The sequence below is a fragment of the Gavialis gangeticus genome, unplaced genomic scaffold, assembly GCF_001723915.1.
Source record: "Gavialis gangeticus isolate Ggan-Ray unplaced genomic scaffold, GavGan_comp1, whole genome shotgun sequence".
In the NCBI taxonomy this organism is placed as follows: Eukaryota; Metazoa; Chordata; order Crocodylia; family Gavialidae; genus Gavialis; species Gavialis gangeticus.
This window is the reverse complement of record NW_017728997.1, coordinates 33,694,874-33,706,658: the sequence shown is the minus strand read 5'-3', so window position 1 is coordinate 33,706,658 and position 11,785 is coordinate 33,694,874. Positions and strand designations below refer to the sequence as shown.

The 11,785-nt window shown below is 44.0% G+C and overlaps 1 long non-coding RNA gene across 1 annotated transcript; it reads left to right on the top strand.

The window, feature by feature from the left end:
- Window positions 1-3,039: 3,039 nt before the first annotated feature.
- Window positions 3,040-9,741, top strand: LOC109288898. The gene is made up of 3 exons (XR_002095246.1): window positions 3,040-3,049; window positions 7,911-7,923; window positions 9,038-9,741. It is a non-coding gene; the product is annotated as an uncharacterized LOC109288898 (long non-coding RNA).
- The last annotated feature ends 2,044 nt before the right edge of the window (window positions 9,742-11,785 follow it).

Below are 11,785 nucleotides of genomic sequence, written 5' to 3'. Positions count from 1 at the left end.
TTTCCACAGTGCAGGGTAGGAACAGTATTTCTTTCATGCTGTTGTGTCCACGATGGATTAGCTTTACGTTGGTCCTGAGTTACCATATTTTCTCATATAAACATGCTCTGGAATAAAATATATATCTTGATTTTGAAAGGCAGAATGAAACAAAATCTTTCCTTGCAAGTAACTGAGTAGCAGCAGCTAGGGAGCCAAACCTACTTAATGTTTACATTTTTCTGTTGTGAATTATGGGCAAATTTTACTTTTGCCTTTGCCCAGTAACTGCAGAAACTGCTTTTACCATAATTCTCAGACATAGTGCGCATTACAATTTCCAACTGTTGGGGGAGGGGGTTGAGGGTGAGGGGGGAAGTGCATGTTGTATGTGAGAAAATACAGTATTTGAAACCTGCCCAAAAAATTAACCCAGTAATACACTGTACATTTTATAGATATGGTAATACATGGTATTGAATGTCATGCTATTTCCAGTGCATTTTGAAGTCATGTTATTTCCTCTTCTTAGAGCCAACTCCTAAATTCAGAGTCTGTAGTGTAGATTGATCCAAAAATCCATTAAAGGCCACAGTATAGACTCCAGGGTATTTCAACAAACTCCTAGCCCACAAATACATATATTTAATAAGTATAAACATGCCTATTTTTAAGATGCTGTCACGCCAAAACTGGATTTTTTGCATATTATCTGCATTGCACATTTTCCTTGCCTTTTTGAAGATAGCCCTTGATACCATAGGTCTTTTTTTATAATACAGGCAATAAATGCCTTCAAATAGCTAGGGACATAATTCATGCCCTGTAATACATGTTTAAAAATCGAGCTCTTTTCTGGCTCATTACCCAGCCTGTAGACTTGATTTTTTTAATTAATGTAAGAACACCTCTTTTATGGCATGTTCATGTTTGTTCAAAAGTCACATCATTTTTCAAATTATACAAGGTGTCAGTACCAAGTATAATGATATTTATTGCTAGCTTACCAAAATGAGCACTGCATTTTTTGCTAAATCAATCTAAAAAAACAATAAAAAGTTTTGATAGTGTTTGTGTACTTATGCATGTTATAAACAAACACACATAGAACAGCTTAGAGAGATAATATAGTCAGATTCTGTGTGGTTCATCTTAAGATAGATAAGTGCCAGCAATCAACATGCAACAGTTCCCAACATTTCTTTCTGTATACTGTATGCAGACTTTACACTGATGCAGAGCTATATGTATGTTTCTGCAGACAAATTGCCTAGCATTTTTAGGATTCTTTTGGGGGGATTTGTAGAACAAAAAAGGGACATCTACACATGCGCTTTACTGAAGCATTGACTAATTAGCTCTGCAGTAAAGCGTCACTTCCTAAATGTGCAGCACTATTAGACCAGAGAAAGTTAGTTAATTCCACAATAGGATAGTACTGCCCAACACAAATACTATCCTGTGGTGGAGTTATTTGCATGTAGTTGGTGACTGAGGCTGGCTGGGTCATGAAGGTGCTACAGTGTGGGGGCTGCCTACCAGCTAGCCTCGCTTATGCCCAAGTCTGCCCCTCTGCAGCATGTTGAGCTGGGGCAGAGCAGGTTCAGACTGGCAGGCTGACCCCTGCTAGCTAGGGCTGCACTGCTCTGGTTGAACGTACTCCATTCCTGGGAGCACATGTAAACATTGTGCCTGTGAACAATACATTCTGGTATGACCTGCACCAGAGTTTATTCAGGCATACTCATTTCATGTGTAGATGTGCCCAAAATGGATCAAATTTATCTCCAGCATAAGTGGACCCAAGTTCCCATTGATTTACAGGACTCTGAAAACCTCATTGCTTGACATTAATAATATGAAAATAGGCAGGATACTGAACTTAGACCATCAGTGGGTATAAACTGCCATTTATATCAGCTCAGGATCTGACCCACCAACTTCTATAGCTAGTTACAGGAAATTTGTCCATCCTGATAACTTTGCCATAGCAAGAAAAGTAGGATCTTCTTTTTTTCTTCCCTGGTAGAGGCATGAAGGCCAGGACACCAAGAAAGGGCTTTTAAAAAAATATTAAGTAGGTGGAGAGTATGTCTGTGTTCTTTGTTTCTAAAGTGCCTGTCACAAGATGCTACTGCAATAAAAATAAATTAGAATAATGAGAGAGAGTCACAGTTATCTCAGCAGTTGGACACTGTAGGCATCCTTTGGGTGTTACTACAGAGTTCCCGCCTTCAGAGGCTTCCCAGAGCCTGTACCCTCAGGCTCCCAGCCCTGTCTCACTTTTACATGTAGCCCGGGTACACCCAGAGGGGTGTGCCCTGTCCTCCAATGACAGTGGTGGGGGTCAGGCAGGGTGCTGATGGAGGGGCCAGCTACTAGAACAGTTCCCTCTCCTCTCTACAGGCCGAGACCAAGTGCTTAACTGTATACAATTTATTGCTATAATAAATACGTAAGATAAAACATGAAATATTTACAATAAAGCTTAGCATATGACACTACATATAATATCCCACAATTCACATAAACCATATAATTTAACACATATATAATAATTAATACACTGAGCAAGATAGTTTAGGTTCCCAGGGCCAGCTCTTCATGTGCCGATCTTTACACCTGCTGCCCAGCTGCTTGCTAGGTTCGTAGGCTCAAGCTGCCTCGAGCTGCTCCTAGAGTTTGATCCCAATGCACCAATTTGCGCACTGCTGAAGCTCAAGTGGGGTCCTGACAATGGCTGTCTCTGGAGCTCCTCTCTCCTCACTCTCCCTAGCGTGCTGAGCACATTTCTCTTTTATACTCTTCAGGGGCTCCACCCCCAAAGTTCTCCAGACCTGACTGGTGCAGTTCTGATTCAGGTCCAGCTGCTCTTTGCCCCCTCCCTTTGGAAAAGGGCTGGGCATTACTTCTCTTGTGCTGCCTCCAGATTGGTGGGTGGGCTCCACCAATCAAACAGCAGACCTTTGATCCTGGGAGTCAACCCAAGCTCTGAAAAGGTAAGCCTGCTACATACTTTAGCTGAGCCTTCTAGCTTGGGGCCTACTATCCAGGGCCTGTCTTCAGCTTTGTTCAAGCTTTGTGACTCCCAGGTCCCAAAACTCATGATATTCACCATGTCATACTCTAATAGTCCCAAATTGTACCCCAGTCTTCATGCTCTGCCTGCTCAGCTGAGCTTCAATTTCAGGGTGTCCCCAGTTAACTCACTTCCATGGTCTCTGCCTCCCCTTCAGTTTCAACTCAGTGCTCCAAGAAACAAAACATGAAAATCACCCAAAATGCCAATGCCCATCCCTGGGCACAGCAATGTCCCACAGGGGTTTACCTCACCCCTGTGTGGCATGCTACACATAGGAAGAAAACAAAACAGAAAAGTGTACAAAGTACTTAGCTCAATTTCTGTGCAAGTCTCCAACCTCTCTTCCTCTAAGCTCCCTCTGCCACCATCTGTGCTTCTGCCCTTGGCAGCTCCTCCAGGCAGACTGCCCCTCTCTGGCCTAAGGCTTGAGCCTGCACCAGGCTCTGGGTCACATGACTCTTCACTTCTGCCTCCTGGGTCATCCAGCTATGTCTACACCTGCACTCAGCAGCTGTCTTGCTTCTCATCCTCAGCTTGTGTGTAAACTGTGGCAGCACCCAGAGACCCACCAACTCAGACCACACTGTAAAATAAAGGCAAGAAGTGCATGGATGTACAGGGAGAGAGATGGAGGTGAAAATGAGGAATAGTGGGGGGGAAGGTACCAGTGAGACCCTAAATCATAAACCACCCAATCTCCCTAGTAACATGGTAGGGGCCCCATTACAGACATTAATAGGGTTTTATTTCAAAGTTGAAGAATTGTTCTTTTAAAGAATTTTAATTTATCAAGTTTTTAACGTTGTGTCACGATATAAAAAGTGGATTGTGGTTTCGGATATGTTATGCATCACTGATTTCAGTGGTTCTTAAAGGATGGCATTTGGCTACTACTTCCAGTGTTTGGTGGTGGTAGCGTCAATAGTTGCCAAATTTGGAGAACGAATGTCTTTCCTAACAATGTATGGCTTCCCTACTTCTTTTTCAAGCAGTTTTTTTCTATCTTTGGCAATCATTTAACAGTGCTAATTTAAGCTCTATTTTTTAAGGTGTTTGGCACTTCCTGTGAAATGTTTGCACAGTATACACAGCATAATCAAGCAGTACCATGAGAGAGAGAGAGAGAGTGTGTGTGTGTGTGTGTGTGTGTGTGTGTGTGTGTGTGTATGTATTGACAAAAAAGTGATTATATCTTGCAGATCCTCCTGGGTGTGGAGAATAGATTAAAATGAATGTCCTGGGGGCAAGGCATAGTCTGGTGGAGAAGGAAAGCAACATGGTGTCCCAGGGTAGGTGACCAGGCAGGCACTGTAGCTGACCTGTTTGCTTGTCATAGCATGCCACTTGTCCTCTGCCTGCAATGCACCCAGAAATCCTGTATTTCCAACTGGGATGGATATTCACTCTAGTGGGCATCCTAAGTAATTTATGCTGGTGTGGTAGAACACCTTTGGTGCCTGCCACTTTAAGGGCTGAGAGCAGGCAGCAGGGCAGCCAGCAGGTACAGGCCATACTTGATGATGTAGCCACATGACTGCAGGAGGGAATTGTGATAGGGGGATAGGGCTGAGCAGCCTCCGTTTTAGCTCAGGCCCTCAGGGGAGCCAGCAGTCTGCTGACTGCAGCCACAGAGAGAACACCACCGGGCTAGAGAGGGGCTAGTGACTGAGTTCAGCCCAGTGGCTGGCAGACACGTTGAGTAGGGTCTGTGTGATGGTGGCTTGAAGGGCTGCATGTGGTCTGGCCGAAGAATCAGTAGGAAAGCCTGAAGAGTCATATAGAGTCATCGAGTAGGGTGGGTTGAGAGTGGCTCAGTGAGGGGTAGTATGAAAGAGACCCTGTGAGAGGGGGTGGTATGAAAAAGACCCTGTGAAGGGCAGAGTGGTTGAGCTAAATGTTAGAGCAGGGGCGGGCAATTATTTTGAGCAGAGAGCTGCTTACTGAGTTCTGGCAAGCCATCAAGGGCCGCATGACAGGCAGCCCAGGGCAGATAAATATTAATTTTCTAAATTTTTTAGGGGCCCCGTGGGCTGGATAGAATGGCCTGGCAGGCTGCATCTGGCCCCTGGGCCGCATTTTGCCCACCCCTGTGTTAGAGGCCCTACACGGGGCAGAGTTTGGCCTGGCCCCAGGCCAGTGATATAACTCACTTATGATGCCATCTGCACGGCATAGGACACGGTATAAGAAAGGTTGGAGCTATGTGTAATGCCCTAGCCATTGGGGCTCTAAATGGGCAGCACCCGGCATTTTACATCAGTTATTTATTCATCAAGTCATGGCAAGCAGGGCAGGGCAGACTGCCCCTAGACAGGTGGGTGGGCTGAAGATGAGACTCTGTTCTGAGGGGCCCTTTGCCACAGCTGGTATCTCTTGATAATAGGTTCTTCACAACAGGAAGTAATTGAATTACTTATTTCCTTTGCGGTTTAAAATCTCATAGATTAAGATCAAAGTATAGGTGTCCACAGTGTTGGAACAGCATGTTGAGGAACAAATCTGGCTTTCCTGCTTTCCTGCCCTTCATCCTGACTTATTGACTCTGAGAAGGGTTTTAAAGAAACTCATTCTATTACCAGTGATTGGATATGGATCCATGACTTCCCAGGCTGTCAAAGGAAGTAGGAAGATACTGGCTCTTTGCTTACTGATGCCTTTACTGGGCTTTTTGCTCTTGTCTAATAAGCTGCCATTTCTTTTCTGGTCATTTATTGGCCTGCTTAAAGTATTTTTGTTGGTTGTGGTAAAACAATGGAGCCCAGCAGCCTTAGACTTCCTTGACTTGTCAGTCTAGATTCAGACTTAGGTACAGTTCTGTGTTTGTCATATTTCTTGACCTGGATATGGAAATTACTCTTCTTATACTTAAAGCTTTCTCTTTTCTGCTATCGGTGTACCATCAGATTGCAATTTTTTGACCGTTCATATAAGCTGCTTTCTTTCCCAGTAGCTCTAGCTGCACCTAGAGATTAATAATACTGTACTATAATGTTAATATTATGCCAAACAAATAAGGGAAGTTGAAAGAATGGAAATGGCAATATAGGACTTTTTTGGTAAAAATTCCACAGTTTGCTGTGGAAATATGGATCTGACTATATGAGCAGGCCCTTTCCTTTTTGTGATATTTCCCCAGTTTTCCCTCTTCTGTTTGTTAGACTTCAGACTGAATTTAGCTATATTCTAAATTCTTCTTTTTTATAAGAATTCCCAATTAAGGAAAAAATGGTTTAATTCAGTGTTTTTAGTTTCCCTTTGGTGAGTAAATCACACAGATCCTCAGTTTCTGTTTTTCCTTGGTACATTTTCACCTGTCGCGGTACCTTTGATTTGCTCACTGTTGTCAGACGCAGACGTTTTAATCAAGGAATGATTAATACTATAGTTAAAAACTTTTTGTAGGGGACAGCCTACCTTGTCAGATGCTATGAATGCCATTAACGCTTCAATTCTAGTATTCTACTGCAGTTGCACTGGAGAGAAAAATACGTAAGTATTTAATTGCAAGATACATTCATTCTTATGCAACTGGAAAATCATATAATATCAGTCTGTTCATGGCATCTAAGTAGGCTGTCACTTACAAAAGCTTATGCCTCTCAGAATGAGAGAGTCTGTGAGGTGCCACCCCGCCCTGCCTTCTGCCTGACCTTGGACTAACACTGTTAACTCTCTCTACTGTCAAAAAGAGCATTAGTGGTGTATGAAATAATACAAGTTTATTCCTCAAGAGGTGCTAGCATTCCTCTAGCTTTCAAACTCAATCAGTTTGCTACTGTTTATACAAATCCTATTGCTGGGCTTATTCTTCCCATGAAGTTCCATGTAATTAATTAAGCATAGCCATGTCTTGATTCTGCACAATTCTGATGGAACTTTTACTAGTATGAGTCACACTGGAAAGTTAAGGTTAATTAAATTATTCATATTAATGACAGATAAGTTTTTGGTTAGTTCCAAGGCATCAGTACTGTCCATGTACTTCATTCTCATGTTGTCATGGTGCTGAGCAGGCTGTACTTCAGACCATATTGCTGTTTCTTCAGAAATGTTTCAGAAGGCTGCATGACCTAAATATTGTTCAGAGACTCTTGTAAGTTGCTTACTTCTGTCTGAGTTAATTGGAAGGTTTACAATGCCAACTCCAGGCCTTGTTTTTCTTTAGGGAACAGGTATTTCAGTGCTGTAAGCACAAAGCCCAAGCAGTGGGACAGAAAGTAGCAGAAAAATTAACATTTGAATTCACTCTGGTTACTGGTTGCTTTTGCTGTGATCTTGTTTGGGTAATATCAGCTTTTATCCCTATTTGCCATCATTTTATTGAAGTTTTGCTCTGCTGCTTAACTTGTCCTTGTTTGCTTTTTTTTGTCCTATAGTCTTAGTAGATGGCTCTTCATGGTCTATGGACTGAATTCGGGTATCAAAGGGCACTTCATAATAAGAGTCAAGCTTATGATGAAGTATGGGGAAATCGCTGAACAGAAGTTGACATACAAGCTGACGTGTCTGAATGTTTCCTTTTTGAACAAGATTTTCCATCTTGTTTAACAGATGTGAAAAGTAAAATATGTTTGTATTTTTTTTCTCCAGCACATCTTGTATAGCGGTGATATGATACAATTGAGGTACCTCTTCAGGATGTTCTTCTGCAGAAAGAATGTTACTTGAAGGACTGATAGATCTGGTAAGAACAGTTCTGCAGCAATCTTTGTGAACATACTAAGGGAAGTCCTGTGGATACCCAGCATGTCCATAGAGCATGATTAGCAGATCTGTGCTGCTTACTCCAGGGAGACTACTGAACTGCTTAGCAGCCAAATCACCCTGGAACTCATAAACGGGGCCCCAGGGGCCACAGCTAGGTATAGGGAAAAGTGGCAAGCAGGCACATTTGAGCCAGGAAGCTGAAGACAGGTGATAGAAGGAAATCCTGAAGAATCAGTGCGAGGTTCAAGGTATGCAAGTTAGCTGTAGGAACTTGGCAGAGGGGACAAGATTAAGGACTAGAGAGAGGAGCCTCAGGGGAAACAGGGCCAAAGTAGGGACAGATTAGTTGTATCTACATGAGAAACTTTACCGTGCATTAGACTAATCTAATGCATAGTGAAGTGTCATTGTCTACATGTAAGTGTCAATTACTGCACATTAAATTAGTTTACTGGACTGTTTGCTAGTACCAGTACAAACAAGTACTAGAAAAATGGCACATTTAGTTAATGTGTCGAAGCACATGTTTAGACCCTGGCCATGAGCAATTTGCTCTGGGTCAGTTCAGGCAGCAGGTAGCTACAAATGCTCCCTGGCTAAGCCCCATTCTCCATAGGGTGGGAGGAGCTGCCCTGGATCCGGGACAGCTCCCCCTTGTCACAGGCCAGCTGGGCACTGTGAGTGTATCAATTCTATTGCAGGCCAACTGGGCGCTGCGAGGGTATCAGCCACTGGGCTGTTTGGTTCAGTTTCGGATCGAGGAGGCAAAGTTGGGAGTGAAGCAAAGGCAAATTTATTAAAGCTTACACACACAACAGTTAACAGAAAGATAAATGCGATAAGCAGATAATGCAGTATTAAAGAGCTAATAGTAAATAATAACAACAGATAATAGCAACAGATAGATGGATCTATTCAGTTGCAGGCCAACTGGGCACTGCGAGGGTATCAGGCACTGGGCTGTTCAAAACAACAGATAGACAGACGTGTTTGGCAACTTATTGATAGTCCCTTGATGCCAGGTGTGCGCCAAGTGATTCCAGTGAAGTCAGGCATCCCCAATCGACACTGTCGGAGGGATTCCGGGGAAGGTCCCTTGATCAGGATCCGATCCTCACTCACACCAGGAGTCTGGGCTGGAACAGCAATGACCGTTCTATTCCCTCCTTCCTGCTGGTCACCTGACACACGTGCTTTTTATACCTAGTCTTATGCTAATCTGTTGGCTTTATAGCCACTCACAATCTTGCCCTATAGCTGTTACCCTAGTTCCATGAACAGTTAGTTTTATCATTTTGGTTAAATGTATGACAGACAAGTTATATTTGCGGGTTACAGACTTAAAAGCTTTATATGAGGCAAAAATTCCAAATACCTCCAAGAAGCACATATTTATTGCTTATTAATCCCTCTGGTTCTTGCCATCACAATCCACCCCTTGCTTCTTTGGAGCATTTGGTAAGGCTTACAAATATGATTTCTGCCAGGTGGTGTATACATGGTTGGCAGAAGCAACAACATTTACTTTGGCATGAGTATTAAACTTCATTTTATAACAACAACGTTTAAAGATTATATTGAATAATAATATTCCTATGACTAAACTTAGTACTCCTACAAACCAAGGAAAAGCAGCACCTTTAGTAAAGGTATACATTTGCACAGTACAGACCACTTCACACCACTTACGCAGCGGGGGAATATTAGTAGCGCATTTAATAATTCGCCCTCCCTCTTGAGCTATGAGGGCAAGTTGTTTTCCTTTTGGGGCATCTTCGAACAAACCTTTTATGTGGGCCACTACTTTACCCCATTCCTTTAGCTGGGGCATGTCTACATCTTTAACCCAGGATTTTGGAAGGCTTAGGTTAAGGGTGACGCTTTCTAATTGGGTTTTCGGCCACATTAAGGTGGCTTCCTGGTCTTGGACGTATAGGGTAGCTGATTCCCCTGGGAAATCTTGAGCTTCTGCACAACAGCTGGTGCAGGAGGTCCAAAACGTGCTGTTAGGATGATATAAGCGGACAGGACCTTTCCAGCAAACTCGCTGGGCTAGGGTAATATAGGGAGTTGCTGGTAGGGGTGTTACACAAACCATGTTAGGGCGACTATTAGGCCACCCTCTCCATAAAGTTCCCAAGCCTATTAGAATGCCATTTACAGGGTAAACTGGGGATTGGGCTAAATACTTGGGACAGTCGGGGGTTACAATTTCCCAAATGGGATGCTGTAAGTCCCCGTCCCACATGCACCCACCCCCTAGTCCTGTTGTCAAGAGATGGGTGGTGGACCATGTGCCATTTGCTACCCTGTGTACGATGAAAAAGCATTTTGTCTTGCTACACCCCTCCCAGCATGTGCTCCATGTGTCTCGGTAAACTAACCATTGAGCTAAAGCTGGGGGTAGTCCATGGTGCGCTAAACCAAAAGGCCATTCTTTGTGTCTGAGATCACCCATCACCTGGGAAAAATGAAGGTTAAGTGAAAGCTGCACTTGAGCACAAGCAGTGCTCCAGGTTTGATTAACATTGGCTTGGAAGGCTGCATGCATCAAAAGGTAACTTATTTGTGCTGCTTTTTGGCCAATGGTTGCCACTAACTCAGTGTATTCTAAGGCCATGTTATCAATCATACCTCCCTTAGTGAGAAAACCTATGGCTTGCCATATATCCATGATTCCTTGGGTGTTTTTCTGGGATTTATCTATGTTCCAAACTCCCATGGCTGAATTGAGCCCATTCCACACATGGTCTAAGGTATCTCTTTTTTTCTGGGTGATTGGAGGCTGAGCTGTGGGTTGGAAAACAGTTGGCCAGGTCCAGTGCAACATATGTTCTGTCAACCAAGTGCTGGCAGAGGAGTTAGGAAATGCTATTCTGACAAACCATTGCTTGGAGTTAAATGTGATACAGGCATTGAACAAGGAGGCATTAAGGAGAACCGGAGCCCTTGTTTGGAACCTCCACCAGGGAGTGATGTTAAATAAGTGAGGTAGCGGGTACACCTGTAGTGGCTCCTTCTGGATTAACAACGTACATCCCTGCTTAATGCAAAAAATGGAAAGGGGTTCTCCTGTTCGGGTGTTTAAACATATTTCTTGTTCCCTTTGGGATTGGTAAATCTCCCAGTTGGATTGGTCGAAGGAGTATATTCGCTCGGGTGTGTCCCCATCTGTGTACTTAAATGCACACTGCCCAGGTCTATGGCTTTGGGATCTTGCAGAAATGATTCTGGCACGGTGCCCCCCATGGGCTTGGCCAGTTGTTCTGTGTTGACCAGGGTTGTGCCCTGCAGATTTTCCCAGGGTGATTGGTGATATGCAGCTATTGTGTATTCAATTCCATGAGCATGACCCCCTCATCCATATGGCGGAACCACAAAATATCCAGAATATGGGGCGTGTTGGCCTCCCATTCTGTGGACCACCACTTGACAGCATACGAGCCATTTTTAAACCAGCACAGTACCTTGCTGTACTTGGAGGACTGGTGTATTTGGTGAGCTGTACACTGTTGTGCTAAAGTGTCATCAGGCAGGGGAACTGCTGGAACTATCATCTCCCATGGAGGTGGAGTTGGAGGGTTTGGTCGCCTCCTTGGGCTCCGGGTGGTTATAGAATTTTGAGCTGCAGGTGGGGTTGCAGCAGTGGTCACATTGGGACCCAGGGTGGGCAGCGTACCTGCTGGCAGAATATAATAGCACCAGGGCCGTTGGAAGAAAACACAACAATCTTCCCGTCCCACACTCATTTTTCCCGATCCTGGCATATGGGAGGAAACCGAGCAACCACCCTGTCCCACAGTAACATTGACAGATTCCTCCTTGCCAGTCCACAATCCACCGCTGGCGACTGAAAGGCCAGTTTCGCACTTCTTTGATTGCAGCTGGGTGCTCCCAGTATTCTAGTGGGTCTGAGGCCCTGGCAGTGGGTGCGATCTGGGGTGTGGGAGCATGGGAATGCTCCACATTAGTCAAACAATAGCAAACGACTAGCAGTCCCATCATGATGGCATTCCA